Below are 16,026 nucleotides of genomic sequence, written 5' to 3' on the forward strand. Positions count from 1 at the left end.
CTAGCATCATCAACATGAAACCGTTGATATAAAATATCCAGATCCTAAGGAACTATAATAGTCATGTGAATTAACTTTTTTTTTCCCATCATCACATCATCCCATATCATGGCTGTGCAGAAAGAAGCAATTTTGTCAGATCTTTATTTTAGTGAATCTCTGTTGTACTGATCAGCTAATATTTGCATGTGTTCATAGATTTTATTTTTTATCTTTAATCCCCCTATTCCTGAAGTTTATTATTCTCAGTCACTTTTACTGTGACCATGAACAAAGATCAAGAACAAGGCCCCAGGCTGTTAGTCTCTGCCATTTCAGAGCATGGAGTCAGTCCCTGCTCCACCTCTTCCACTTTAGACAAAGCAGATACAGACTAGGGGAACAATCATAACCAAGTAGAACATCCATAAGATCAAAGAGTGGGAGCCAATTAGATACATGATTATTATTTTAGAAGCAGCAAAAGTGATGGTAGACAGGCTTCACTAGACTCCATTTTGGAAGCTACATTTTATTATTTGAAAGCAGGGTTCATATCTTATACTTGCCTCCTTATGACAAGCAGAATTTAACCAATCTATCCCTCAAAACCTCACTTTGATCCACCTATTGGAGTCAAACATTGAGTAGTTTCCACTTTCCTACAAGTAGAACCAATATTGGGAGAAAAAAATACATTGTTCTTTTATGCCTGCCTTTTAGATTATTTAAATTGCACAAAATCATCCTTTTAAAAGGGATATTCTTAGAAAACCAGCCTTTTTACACATCACACTTCTCATTTTTATTTGGATTTTAAAAGGTAGTTTGAGTTTTTCATTTTACAGAAGAAATTATTGCAGCGCAGAAAAGTTATACAACTTTACCAAACAGGACAAACAGTGATGACATGGAAGGTGAAATTTTTAGAAGTACTTAGTGATAAGGTCCTGTCTCACTACACTCAGTGGGAGAGAAGTTAAATAAACATAAATTCTCAATTCTGCCTAGTGAGAAACCACCCACTGTTTTCACTGAGATCTGAATTTTAACCAAGAACCTATAGCCTCTTGACCGAAACACAGCATGTGCTCTGTTTACAGTTCCCAGCACTGATGCTTCAGCAAAACAATGCAAAGTCAAAGTAAGATCAATTAAAACAAAAGTAAACACACAGGACTGTTTTCCCACACTGACCTGAAAGTCATGAAAGCAACATAAGCTTGAACAATAACGCAAGTACTACCAATTTTCCTGGAAGGGTTTTGTTTTGTTTTCTGAAATAAAAAACACTATGGGGTAGCTTATTCCATAATGCATAATCCAGTGAATTTCAAAGAGCATGAGTTTAAAGAGGTCAGAGCATATTCTGTTATCACAGCTCCTAGATGTCTGTCATTTATTTTTTTAATGAAGATTTGTATTGAGTACAGACATCCAACTCAAGTAACGCTGCAGTTTGCTAAAATATAAAGTGAATGGTTTAATTTATAGTTATTCACATCTCTTCCTTGAATCTCAGGAAAATCTCTGTAGCACAAGAAATGCTTTTTGTCATTAAAACCACTAATAAGAATATGAAGCCATTAAAAAAAAGAGTATGTGTAGATAAAACTGAGTACCCACCAGTTCTGGGGAATCATTGAACACAATTTTGATTTTGTGATTTTTTTTTCCCACACTCAAGTTTCTCAAGTCTCCTAATATGACCAGTGTTTGTGTCAGCATTTCTTGTAAGAAAAAACATAATTGTCCTTGATCCCTTACCTACACTGACGTCAGAGGAAGTTTGGATGCAGAAAGATGACACAATGTTCATGATAAATTAAAGGAAAAAAACTTTAAGAGCCTTCATGGTCAGGGTCTGCTGATTTGTTACAGCCTGACTCAGCAGCAACTTCTCAAAAAGCAGGACCCTATTGGGTGAGGAGAGGGAGCAGATCCAAGAGCTGGTCAGCTGGAGAGGTCAGCGACAGGACTGCAGGGAAGGTCAAGGGCCTGGCAGACAGTGTCTGGGCCCTGTGCCCAATGAGGGCAGGCAGGGATGGCCAGTGGGGCACCAGCAGGGTAATACTCTTACCTGCCTTGCTCTGGTCACTCCACAGCCCTCAGTAGGACCGTGGCAGAGGGATACCTCTTACCAACCTCTGATGGCAGCTCCTCCAGGCCAGGACTTTGTGAAGAAGAACAACTTAAATGCAGTGAAGCCTCTCATAAGCAGACATTGAAGGAAGAAAGAAGACCTGCAAAAACATCTGAAATACCACTCATAATACATAAATGTTACCAGTGAGCAAGTATATTCACAATATTGAGCCTTAGTGGATCTCCCTGCCCCTATCCCAGCCTGTGGGATGTCATCTAGTGGCTACTCATTACAACTTGAGATGATCTCTCCAAAATAGCCAAAATAGTCCAAAATAGCACCTGCTATTTCTAGAGGGGCCATGAGATAGATTTGTAGGTCACACAACAAACAAAAGCTCAAAAAACAATAGCTAAAGAAAGGGAAGAACAGAGACACTTTTAGAGCAATTTTTTAAAGTTAAAAACACAGGAAAATTGAGGGGACAAATAAAATACCTTTTTTACACTGAAAAAAAATCTTTTAATTCCATCTGTAGGTTACAAAGTGTTCTGGCCCTACCTGGACTCACAAGGCATAATAGAATGGCTTCCTATTTGATTCAAACTCGCATGCATTGCATAGGACACTTCTATAGCTGGTCTGATGACCTATAAATAATTAACTTAATCCACATTGCACAAGCAACAGCGCAAAAGATTACAAAATCCATTTATGCAATTAAGACATGTTACATTGGGACACTTAGAATATACTTAAGCAAGCTGATTATTCCTTTCTAGTTTTTATATAAATTATGGAAAACACTGAGAAATACAGACATAGCATAAGTTAAATTTTATTTAAAATATGGATTGCCTAGACTGGAAGAAAAGAAAAAACTTTTTAAAAATATTCATTGAGATCCTGTCCTACAGCATTACTAACTTCAATCAAAAAAAACACAATACAAAAATACTTGTCTATTCCACCCACTCCATTGTAAAAGCTGAAAGGAATCTGAAATCTGCTAATGGAGAAAAACCAGGGTAAAAAAATTAATATAACTTTTCTTTCTTCCCCCTTTCATTTCATGTTCTGGCAAGATGACAGTCTTCCCGTCTGCTTATTCAGAAAACAAAAGTCTCCACATACCATTTCGGCAAATCTTTCTTGACATGCTGATAGCGAGAACTTATGGAAGTGTTCTCCTCAACACAAAACATTTTCAAACAATTGGGATTACTTACAGTTATGATTACTATTCAATCATTTATATATCATCATACAATTGATGATATTAACTTCCTTGCTTGGAAAAGGCAAACTCTTGTCACTATTGCTTGGTGAGACTTCATAACCCTCTTCACTGACTCCCAGTGAAAAAAATCAGTAACAAATTTCCAGCCTTTCCTTATAAAGGATGTCTCAAGATCACTGCATGCTTCAGAATTATAAAACTACTGATCTGTTTATCCCAAATCTCACATACTATTTTAAATAAGCATATTTGAGTTACAAGAGTTTGAGTCATCAGAACAAAGACCTGGTTGCCAATTTATGGCAATGCATTGGAACTCTTTCCTCAATGTACCCAAGTTCAACGGGGAACTAACTGCACAAGTATCTTCACAGGCTAAGTCCAGCAGAGTCACAGTATCCACAGTCAGAAATCTCATCTATGGTTATGACTAGATATTTGGAGTTTCCCATCCAGCTTCACAGAACTTCTGGGTGCAAGAAAGAATATTGAGAAGGCTGAGGTTCTCAATTACTTCTTTGCATCTGTCTTCACTGGCAAGTGCTCCAGCCTCATTTCAAAGGTCCCAGCAGGTGAAAGCAGGGACTGGGAGAATGAAGTATCCCCTGCTGTAGAAGACCATCTAAAGAACCTGAAGACTATGGAACCTGATGAGATCCATCCACAGGTCCTGAAGGAGCTGGCAGATGCAGTTGCTAAGCCTCTGTTCATCATATTTGTGATGTCTGCATGGAGTGGTTGACATGCTAGAGGGAAGGGATGCCATCCAGAGGGACCTTGACAGGCTTGAGAGGTGGGCCAATGCCAAACTCATGAAGTTCAACAAAGCCAAAGGCAAGGTCCTGCATCTGGGTCAGTGCAATCCTAGGCTGGGGAGAGAATGAATAGAGAGCAGCCCTGGGGAAAAGGACCTGAGGTTGGCAGCAGATGAGAAGCTCAACATGAGCTGCCAGTGTGTGCTTGCAGGCCAGAAATCCAATGATGTCCAGGGCTGCATCAAAAAGAAGTATGGCCAGGAGGTCGAGAGAGGCAATTCTGCCCCTCTGCTCTGTCTAGACTGCACCTGGAATACTGCATACACCTCTGGAGGCCTCAGCACAGGAAAGACATGGACCTGTTGGAGAGGGCACAGAGAAGGGTCACAATGTTAACCAAAGGGCTGGAGCACCTCTGCTATGAAGACAGGCTGAGAAAGTTGGGGCCTAGAGAAGAGAAGGCTTTGGGGAGACCTTATAGTGTCCTTCCAATACCTAAAGGTGGCCTACAGGAAAAATGGAGACATACTTTTCACTGGTGAGTGTAGCAATAAGACAAGGGGTAATGGTTTTAAACTGAAAGAGGGTAGATTTAGGTTAGATATTATGAAGAAAATCTTCACCATGAGGGTAGTAAGGCACTGGAATAGGTTGCCCAGGGAGATTCTGGATCCCCCCTCCCTGGAGGTGTTCAAGGCCAAGCTGGATGAGGCTTTGTGCAGCCACGTCTAGTGTGAGGTGTCCATGCTTATAGCAGGGAGGTTGGAACCTGATGATCTTTAAGGTCTCTTCCTTAAAGGAAGAGATAGATCCTAATATTTCCTTCTTATTACTCCTCACTTCCTTCAGCTTTCAGTCTTATTCTTCCATAATCATTGTCTTAAGACCATGACTCTTGCTCCTTTCAGCTGAGAGTTTCTGAGAATCCACTTCAACTTTGATTCACCCAAAACCATTACTTCAAAAACTCCACCATTTCCAAACAGAATAACCATAACATCCATATTTATTATCCCGCAGAATCACATTCCTCAGTAGATCATTCTGAGCACACAGCTGGAAGAAGGTTTATTATGCTTCTCATCCGGGTTATGTGGAAAGATGACAACATAATTCCCTTCCTTACACTTGTCTCCTACTTAGTTGCCTACTTCCGTGCAGCAGCTCCCTGACACGAAGCTGGGTTAGGGCTCCCTTCATACAGCCTTCCTGACATATTGGTTCTTTAATTGCCTTATCCTTGGCTGTGTTCCCTAAGTACTTAATGATGCACCTTTCTTAAGTACTTAATGCTAAATAAGGCAATGTCTCCTATTTGACTTTTTCAAAACTTGTGCTCACTAAGGCGTGGCTTTTTTTTGCTAGTTCAACTCACTGTTCACACTTGAACAGAAATTTCTTTTCCCTTTCAATTACTGCTAGGGATCCTTAAGACAGTTTAACCGAAAACCTGCCCAGATAGTCCAAAACTACACTGCAAGCAAGCATATCTCAGGCATTCACGTCCATTGTGGACAGATGGAAAGCATATAATGTTCTAAAACCAAGACTGATTGCAGAAGCTGCTCTTTGATCACATTTAAAAGGAAAAGTACTTAGAAACCTGAGAAGCAATATCTGAGTAATCAGGTATATACATTTAATATCTTATCCAGACTTTCAATTCTGCTGGTTTGCCTCCCTCCGGCTCCTATAACAGAGCTCCCCCCAGCGAATGCTTCATTACCAGAATTACCTTCCATTCTTTCATTGTCAGCTGATTCCTCCTCTATGGAGGAAATTAAAACTCAAGTACATACTCCATAACAGTTTTGCCACCTTTTGAAACAAAAAAGTGCCCCCAACATATTGCAACTTTTGCCAGACTCTCTGCACTTTTTTCCCCTAGCTGTTGGATAAATTCAGTCCCAATAACTTTCTAGTTCCAAGAAAGCATAAACATCTTCTTCCATTTGGTGCAATATGGGCCTGTACCATATTATCTATTCATCAGTTCCCTATTTGCCATCCTCTGATTAGTTTTCTTCCCAGGGTTCTTAGTCTTCAGCATCCAGAAAAACTGGTTTAAGCCCTCCTGCATGGAGGCCCCATTAAAACAAAGTCTGAAATCTTTACTCCCCCTGGTTTCCTTGAGGGTGAAGGCAGTGAACCTCTGTCCTTGGCTGTGTGGTGCTCCTCTGCATCTTCCATCTTATTTCTGACCTCAGTGGAAAAGAGACTTGGTTGCAGAAGAGACAACCATCTGCCAAGTGGAATGGTCAATGTATGGCTCCTTCGTGTGGAACAGTGTGTTCTCCTTGCAAAAGTGTTGCTGCATTCCAGGATAAAGTCAGCTGGTTTCCTACAGGCTGTGTCCTGCAGATGAAAGCCACTACTTCCACTTTTGCGATTATGTTACCACCTATAGTAGCTGTTGTAGATCATTAGGCAACTGGTATGTTTCAGGTGTACCTCTTACTTGGCATCTTTAACAAAAGCATCAGAACTACATTCCAAACAGGTTGGGAGCAGAACCAAGGTGGAGAGAGAAAGAAAGCAGCACAAACAGCAATAGAAAAAACAGAGTGCCTTGTTTACCCCTTTGAGAGGTAGTAAATAGGCACCTACTCTCCTGTCTCACCTGAGGAAATCAGATGGTTTCTCTTAAACAATCACTGGTTAGCTTCAGTTTCCTTGCCACTCTAGAACCTCTTAGCAGCCTTGGGGGGAGGGGGGGGAGGGGGAAGAAAAGAAAAAGAAAAAAAAGCCTCCAGTCCAGTATAGCTTATATTTTTCTATTTGTTGGATGTGAACAGCTTGACAACAGCAGCTTTTTCAGGCATAAAACAGCAGCAGACCCTAAATGAGCTATTTCCTTTTCACACAGGATTGTCTTAATTAATTCCATGTCTGAGGTTCCTGCTCTACTAGACAGAAAACCCTGATATGAAGCATCCTTACCTGCTTTGCCCAGCCTAACTTTTTCAATATGCATACAATCCTTGGAGAAAATAATTTCGAACCTAGTTATGGTTTCTCTACCCCTAGACAATTTATTCTATTAAGGATTCCATCATTTACAGCTTCTCCTGTCCCAACACATAATGCATCAAACCAGTGCAGGGGGAGCCCATAGAGCATAGCAATCTCGACTTGCTAGAATTCTTGAACACCTCCTTTCTCTGTCTGTCTATTTGGGCATCATTTATTTTGCCAAGCATATTTCCAGCTCATTCAAACAAGGACCCCATCCTGATGAGTAAGACAGCACTAATAGGAAGTCACTGACCTTGTTTAAACCTCCTAAGCAATACCAGAACAATAGGATAATGTAGGGGGGCAGGACCTGCCCAATTGGTTAATAGTACTTATATAACGATCAGCTACCAGTATTCCAGAATCATAGAATGGTTTGGGTTGAAAGGGACCTTAAGCATAATCTGGTTCCAACCCCCCTGCATGGGCAGGAAGACACCCACTAGATCAGGTTGCTCAAAGTCCCGTCCAACCTGTCCCTGAACACTTCCAGGGATGGGGCATCCACAACTTCCCTGGGCAACCTGTTCCAGTGGCTCACCATCCTTATAGTGAAGAATCTTCAAGTATATTAAAGAATCCTGAAGTTCAAGCTATGTTTGACTCACAGCAAATGCTCCACAACCAACTACACTTTGCTGTAATGAATGTGTGGTATGTGCACTGATAGGAAAGCCCAAGTCCAATATTGACAGAGAGCTAGAATCTCAATGAGCTAGCTTGCTGCTCGAAAGCAGAGGACTGAAGTGGCACCTCATAATTCACTGGAATGGAGGGAGAAATGCTCCAAAGCCTAACTGGAGAAATAAACATTTGACAATACCACATTCCTCTTCCAAAGAAAGTTATGTAATTCTACAATGAAGCTACCTAGGAAACAGGCATGGCAGAGAAACTGTCAAGTCAAATACGGGATACTACGCATGCCTCAGAGTGATGCTTCAAAGAGTATACTAGAAACAAAGCAAATAAGATTTCTGCTCTGACTCATTCATATTATAGAATGCTTCAAATGCCTCAGTGCTACACTGGTACACAATGGGACATGGTACACAATGTCAGTGATGTCATTTGAGAAAGTTTTTACAAGTGTTTTATAATTACCCAGGAACACCTTATAAATTGGCAAATTAAAGGCAGACATCCCATTCACAGCATAATCCTGTTATATCGTCCCAGTGTGACTAAAATGAATAGAATATGAACAGCAAATTTTAACCATCTGGCTGGAACCAATTTACATATCAGGTACAGACCAAAAACTATACCTTACAGATGAAAGAGCACATACAACAACATGGACATTTTGCCAAAGAAAACATTGCAAGAAAAAGATACTAGGGCACAAAAGTTTCCAAAAAGAACTTCAAAATAACAGAATGAAAATGTTTCTGTGTATATATTCATACACACTTGAGATGTTACCGATGCACATAAGCCAACTGCAGCAGTGACTTCAAAGCTATACCTGTACAAAGTTGTAGAATGGTTTCATCACAGAGGAAGCTTGTTATCAGAGCACTATAGAGGGTAATTTTGGTCAACTGAACTGCTGGATAAAAGAATCTTAAAGCCCTATATTGAGTATTTTCTACAGACCTTCAATTGTTATTTTCATTTTGGTTTTTGTAAGGTATACATCCCCAGAATAACTATAAAAACTTGACCTTATGTATCCCATATCTTTCCAATTCAACTAACAAAGTCTATTATCAAAAGCTTGTAATTAAATTTATAATTCAAAGCTGAAACTTACATCTTCAATGTGCATATTAACGATTTTAGAAGAGCCTGTAGAAAATACCAGAATTCCTTTAAGTCTACTTTACCAGTGTTTAAGTTTGAATTGATTGGATCCATGCTTTGAAAACCTTAACAGGTACTTTTCATTCATTTTTGCACTTTGCTAGTACTTGGCCGTGTACAATTATTTTTTCCATGTAGTAACTTCATGTTGCTATGTTACCAAGACCTAAAATAATCTAGTAAACTTTAATTAATATTTGCACAACCTTTGCACCCTGTAATGCTGTTACCTGCAGTTATACAGACAGCAAAAGCTGAGACATTAAGAGGAATTCTGAGTAGTGAATCAGCAGTAGCACAGGAATAACGACAATAAAGCCACATGACCTTTTCTACAATATTTGGGCTAAGCCCTTTTTAAGTGACTAAGACATCCAACTAATCCTATTGCTTCAAAATATTAAAATTCAAATTTGTTGAAGTTGATATTACAGATTTCCACCCAATACTGATAATCTTTTTTGGTTTATTCTAGATTGTAAAAAATAAAATAAAATATGAAAATAAACAAGGTTCCTTTTTAAATTGTTAGAAAGCAGCAACTGTAACACTGCAGAGCTAAATTAAGAAAGTTCCTATGACTTCACTTCCAGTTCCCACCTGCTTCTGTAGCAGAGTGGGCAGTGGAACAGAGCTTTCCAGGTCTGTATACAGCATTCACAGCTCTACATATACAGAAATTTCCATGAGACTCTTTCATTTGATCCATCAACATACCAAAAGAGAAAACACTGATTATAGCTAGAGATCTTCACTCTCCTTTCACCTGCAGATTCCTCCTCTTTCCTAATAATTACATTGTCCAGACGTTATCTGAGATCATCTACTACTTTTGGTTCCAACTCTATCTTCCCACATATCAGCAAGTCCATTTGGTCCAGCATTTTTAGAGCAGAACATCAGTTGTCAACTTCAGAGCTCTACTGAGAGGAGCATCTGGCACACACAAACAGCAAGTCCCTAGTCTCACTCTATCGCCCATGCTTTTGAGACACAATGAACAGTCTCCTGAAATACACATGGTCATCCAGGAAGAATCGTCCTGCAGAGACAAACCTAGTCCACATATCAATTCAAACTGTCCCATCATGTGCAAGGATAACTTCCATATGTTTTTCCACCTCTTTTGAAGGTTAATTTTGGACTATGAAAAGTCCGTTCAATCAAAAAAATTGCAAAAGCTTAATGTCCTTCACAAAGGGACATGAAGCTGAACGGACAGATATTGCTCCAGGGACTACCAATCGCACAAGCTTTGTAGAACCCTATTTGTCATTTTATCTTGCCAATTTGTTTGCATAATAGTTGGAAAGTAGTGCTGATTAAATTTCCCCCTCAGTTTGATGGGCCAGTGCTAACTCTGGTCCAAAGCCAAAACATAAACTAAAGTGAAAACTAATGCACTTGTAAAAGTCAGTATCTTGTGCTTAATTATGCTGCTCGTGTTTCTCTTAAATTTAGCTGACTACTTCCTACTTGGCATTTTACTGATTCCTCAAAGGTAACCAGAGCCCTTATGAACAGTTTTACTGATTACTGCAGTTAAATCTTAGCTTTTTTTTCTCTCCAGTCTTTTGCAATTCTGCCTCTTGAAGTTTGTTCCTTTTAAACAGAGAACATAACCAACCCAAAGTGATCTTCATTGATTTATGCCAATTAAGAATCTGAAGAGGTTTGCTGTTGCCTGAAAGAAACGTGTACTTACTCTTACCGATCCATCTAGAGTAAATCCATGGTTACCAGTGATGGAGTTTTCCTGTGTATTCAGTTTTAAGATGATAAAATCAGCAAGATTATGCAATTAGCAAGTTACTATCTACGATTTTGATTAACTATTAACACTTAGAAGTTTTACATAAAGCTTTATGCTGCTGGTTTGGACAAAGAATAGAGCTTTGGTGTCAACAGTTAGGCTCAAAATTCATTCGCCACAGGGTTGTAACAAGTTAGACACCCTAAAGTTCACTAATCCTGGTAGCGATATAATCAATAAGGCACTTGTGTTTATTCTAAAATTAGTAACATGAGCTTTTGTGCCTGAAGTGCAGTGTACGGACGACACTGCACTACTTATAATGAACAGTTACAAGTACACCAAGCCAGCAATGAGGACTTTACAGGTAATGGTGTCCACTCTGTTTCCAGCCCAGATAATGAAATATCCTATTGAGATGTTTACAACCACTTGGTGAGACCACTAGTAAACTGATGCAATTAAAACTAGTTCTGTTTTTTATCCACCTTCATTAATAAAGATCTAATGAGATGCCCAGTAGCATGAGATCTTTTTTAGATTACAGATCCATCATTTGAAATACATAATGGATGCTAACATTTTAATAAGTCACATGAACTATTTGACTAGCTTCTGCTTGTGCTTAAGAAGCTAGTTACTTTCATGGCCTCTAGTTGACTGACACACCTCAAAGCCTAACATCACTGTTAGGAGGTAATTTTTACAGATGTGTATGTTTTCCCATCGCAATCACAAAAGAGTAAACATTGACTGATTTAAGTAGCCTGTTTTGAGATGAGTATGTGAAGAATTATCATGACCTTGATCCATCCTTGTGTAGTAAATGTCTAGATGACCTATCAGCTGCAGCTTGCAACATTTTCCAGCCTCTTCCTCACTTAGAGTGAATGGTGTGACGCCAAGCAGAGCCAGTGCACTTTGGAACCTTCACCAAGTATTTACTGTTCCCACAGCACTAAATTGGCTTAAGGATTATTCATCACAGCTACACCCATATCATTAATCCCCTTGGCAAATTGGAGAAACAGAAAACCACCAGAACTAAAGCTTTTTGAGTGTGCTAAAAATAGTAAAGATTGTGTTCAAATACAGTGAGAGCCTACAAAGCATATTCTGATGAAACACAGCAACCTTGCCTACAGTTACAGTAAAGTCACAGTTGCTCTATCTTATGCCTTCAGGAAGAAGTTTGTTAGGAACAGTGCTATCATCTAGCCACTAGTTTAACATTCCTTACAACACAGAGTTTAACCACATCTGGGAAAATATGCATATGCTCTCCTTTTTTGCAAAGAATTGTATCTGTTTCTCATGTCAGTGATGAGTGGAACAGGGGGAAGTGTCATAAAACATCTTTCAAAATAGGATGAAACTGGTATTGAATAATTTCCTAGTTCAGGTTGCCTTTCATTGTTTCAGGAAGAAACTGTATTCAACCACACCTTTTTGAATCTTCTAGTCACACCTTGCAAGTTCAAGTGTGAGACTTAGAGTTCCCTGGAGATGCAAATCTCCACTCCCTGACACTGTGACAGCCACTCCCTGAAAATGATTTGTGAGTATCATTCTAATGACAGTATCTGTCATAGCCCAAAAGTTACGGAAAGCAGCATGCATGATATTTAACCTGACTAAACACTGCATTAACTTAAGCCACTTAATCTCCTGTCTCCAAAGGCAACTATACTACCTTTTGAAAGCTTTTTGTATGTTTGTCCTACTCTTTGCTTCTCCTTTTATTACTTTTGCAACATCAAAACATGTGCAAGCATATCTTCACCCTTGTAACATTGGAGATTTCCCTCTGTAAGGCATCCACACCCCACAGCCTTCCCAGCCATAGCACATCAGGAAAGCACTTCCCCACAATCCAACACCCACCCATGTTGATTATACAGATCACTCTCCTCTGCAAAGACAATTACTTGCAATACCCTGCCAATTCACTTTAAAGATCTCCTGAATTCCAAGTTACTTTTCCCATGAGCTAAGCATTCTGTCAAGCCCCAGGCAAAGACATCACTGATTGATGTTTATCTACGTGATGAAGTAAACTGTCCTAGTGTGTATCCACTGCCATGCCAGAGCTAAGACTTTTTAGCCTTTGAGCCACTGCTCCGGGTTGGCAGTCAAACCAATAACAATAATGCTCTCGATCCCCCTCCCCTCCCCTAAGGTAGGGAAAGAGGGAGAAGAAATGAGAGAGAGGTTTTCTGGGTGGAAAAGAGAACCAAATTAATTTTAATTATTAGTGATAAGGGAATATATATATATTTATAAAGGGATGTGCAACACCCGATCCCCTCCTACCTCCCCCAGAGACTCTCACAGCAACTCTTTCTGGTGACTCCTGGCTGAAGGGGGGAGTGTCTGGGCACACAAATGGGGTCCTCAGATGTCAGTTATGAAGAAAAATAGAGAAAACAATAGAGAGAGAGCCAAAAAGAGGGCAACAGAAGCAACAGTAAGCAGAAAAAGAGAAAGAAAAAAGGAACAAAAGGCTTGATTTTTGTGATGTCTTAACCTTTACTGAAATCCAAATAGAGATAATATTATGAGAAGTGAATATTCCAATTTGCTGATCTTGCCTTCAGTCTAATCTGCTCCCCCATGGCACGGGAGAAGCTGCAGACATGAGCTTCAGAAGTGTCCTTGGTTGTTATCAGTCCACTGGCACTGCTAAAAAAAGTTAACTGAAAGAAAAAAAAAAAAAAAAATTCAGCAAAGAGAAAATTTGCTTCACCCTGTCTCAAACCAGGACACTGTGACAGATTTTGCTGACAAAACTGCAACTAACAGGAGGTCTCTTTTTATCCCAAGTGTAACTGCAACGTAAGTATCAAGGGAGAGGGGAGCTAGTGTGTCCTTTTAGGACACCAGGACCTGTTCTTTGAGTTCTCCTGGTGCTGGAAAGGAGAACCTTGAAAAAGACAACAATCTGCTTCTTGTTTCATTGTGGCACCTCTATGAGACTGGGACTCATACCCTGTGCATCACTAACTGTGAAAACTTATCAGGGAAGACCTAAACAATAGCTGTAACAAAGGTGTAAACTATTCATGACATGCAGCTCCTCAAGCGTGTCAGCATTTTTAGAAGACAATTAGTAGCAATGGTAGCCAGATACTTTGACATAAAAGGATGTAGATAAAGAATTAAACTGAGCAGATTGCCCAAGATCCGCTAATTAACCTTCTTCAGGACCAGTTTATCATTAGGATGTAGTTCAATCAAGCATAGTAAATTTTTATAACTTCACTCTTTCATTTTCTAGCTGCACATACATTGAATCTTGGAGATCAGTTTGCACTGTTACTTACACCAGCCTATCAAAAAGGCATATCGTATGACTGCATTTCCATAGGCAGCTGGAGCATGACATTAACATTAAAGTCACTAGCTCAGATTTTGTTATTGTTTTGAGACAACATGACAACAAAGGAACAGCTACATGGCTGCTCACACACACACACATGCCCTGGCTCCCAGGTCGAGACAAAGGACAAGGAGGGCTCTTCACCAATTAAAGTCCTGGGCAAAACAGACTCAACTTGGGGAAAAAATAATAATTTCACACTAATCAAACACACACAGGACACACACAACAAAAACAGCAGTGCTTACATACGTTACCCCACCCCTCCCTTCTTCCTTGGCACAAATCACTTTGTTCCCGGTTTCTCTCCCTCCTTCCCCCCAGCGGCACAGGGGGACAGGGGATGGGGTTTAGAGTCAGTTCACAGGCTGGTGGTTCCTGCTGCTCCTTCCTCCTCAGGAAGAAAGATTCCTTACAGTCCTACCCTGCTTCCCCATAGGGTCCCTCGCATGGGAGAGAGTCGTCCCCAAACCTCTCCTTCATGAGTCCTTCCCACGAGGTCCAGAGCTGCTCCAGCCTGGGCTTCCCACAGAGTCACGGGCTGCTTTAGGAACAAACTCCCCTCACGCTGGGGTTTTCCAAAGCTGTGCAATCAGAGTCCACAGGCAGAAAATCCTCTGGCCACAAAATTCAAGTCCACTGGCCAAGTTCACCCCTCCTGGCACCTTCAAGGTACGTTCCAACACGTTCCTCCATGAGTGCAGGAGGACAGCCTGCCATCTCACCATGGTTTGCAGGGAAGCTTCTGCTCAGGCACCTTCTTCCCTTATTCCTCATCAATCACCAGCACAGCTCTCCTCCTCCTGCACAACTCTTCTCCCCTAAGTGCTTCTCTGCTCAGGTGTTATGTTGATTCCTTCATATGTTAATTGCTGAGGCACATCTATTTTCTCTCTGATGGCTCCTTGGCTGGTTTTGGAGCAGAGGGAGCTTCTCACCTTCTTACTGGAGCCACTCCTGCGGCCCTTCCCCACTACCAAAAAACCCACCAAACCAAACCAGAACAGATTTTAACGAGCAACACTGAGCTTTGCAGACCATCCACAGAAGTTATGCAGGTGCAATATATCAGGCAGGTTTCTCAGCTGAATTTAACAAGCAAAGGGTTAAAAAGTTTCTCATTTAGCATTACAAAGAAGCAGAGCCATGATGGCTCCTCTTTACTCATTGAGCAGTCAGCTTATTTACAGTACTACTAATTTCCCCAGTTGCTCTTCTATTCCCACACAAATAAAGAAAAACTTTACTAATGATCTTCAGCAAAAATCAACTTGCATATCTGTCCTGATACACTAGCCTAGGTCAGAGTCTTCAGGGTCCAATACATCTTTCAGACTTTCTGCACTACTCAGCAGCTACCACAGAGCTGCTTGCCAACCAGGCATGAGGGGGGTAGCAGTCTTGACCAAAGCTAGGGCTGCCAAACTTCTGACTGCACTGTGGCACTCAGAGCCAGACATGGCCAGCTGCAAAGGAAGAGGCTTTGCTTCTGCTTACAAGGGGCTCAAGCCAGCCCTAGAGGCACAGAACACATCAGTCTCCCCTCATCTGTCCCAGACCCCTTTATGCAGAATTGAGCATTTGAATCTGAACCCCACTTATGAGAAAGTCACACCAAGTGGACTGCCAGCAGGACAAAAATCTGCCAGGACCTGTACCCTGAGTCCTGGGAGGACACATCCCACCTCACACTTCTCTACTCCACACTTCCAAAAAGCAGGGACCTAAGACACCCATCTCCTTAAAGTGAGTTTCTCTGTGCAGAAGGAACACACAAACCCTATAAACAGGGTCAGCCCCTAATCGTTAGCAGGAGCCCAAGCTGGGAGGACCCTCAAGGAGAAGCCCATGGACACACCTCATCCGAGTAGCTCCCAGAAGCAGGGAGGTTGCTTACACTGGGAGAGAGCCAGACTGGGCCGGTACATCTGGAGCCATGCTGGCAGGCAGCTTCAGAGGGCTGCAGAGCTCCAGGTGACACACACCTTGACTGCAGGGTTGTCACCCTCACTC

The 16,026-nt window shown here is 40.9% G+C and overlaps 1 long non-coding RNA gene across 1 annotated transcript; it reads right to left on the reverse strand.

Moving 5' to 3' along the window:
• Positions 1-2,887: 2,887 nt before the first annotated feature.
• LOC127382620 (uncharacterized) lies at positions 2,888-10,616 on the reverse strand. The gene is made up of 2 exons (XR_007889005.1): positions 10,587-10,616; positions 2,888-4,419 (listed from the first exon to the last, which is right to left on the reverse strand). It is a non-coding gene; the product is annotated as an uncharacterized LOC127382620 (long non-coding RNA).
• Positions 10,617-16,026: the final 5,410 nt, after the last annotated feature.

This window comes from Apus apus, chromosome 3, assembly GCF_020740795.1.
Source record: "Apus apus isolate bApuApu2 chromosome 3, bApuApu2.pri.cur, whole genome shotgun sequence".
NCBI classification, from domain to species: Eukaryota; Metazoa; Chordata; class Aves; order Apodiformes; family Apodidae; genus Apus; species Apus apus.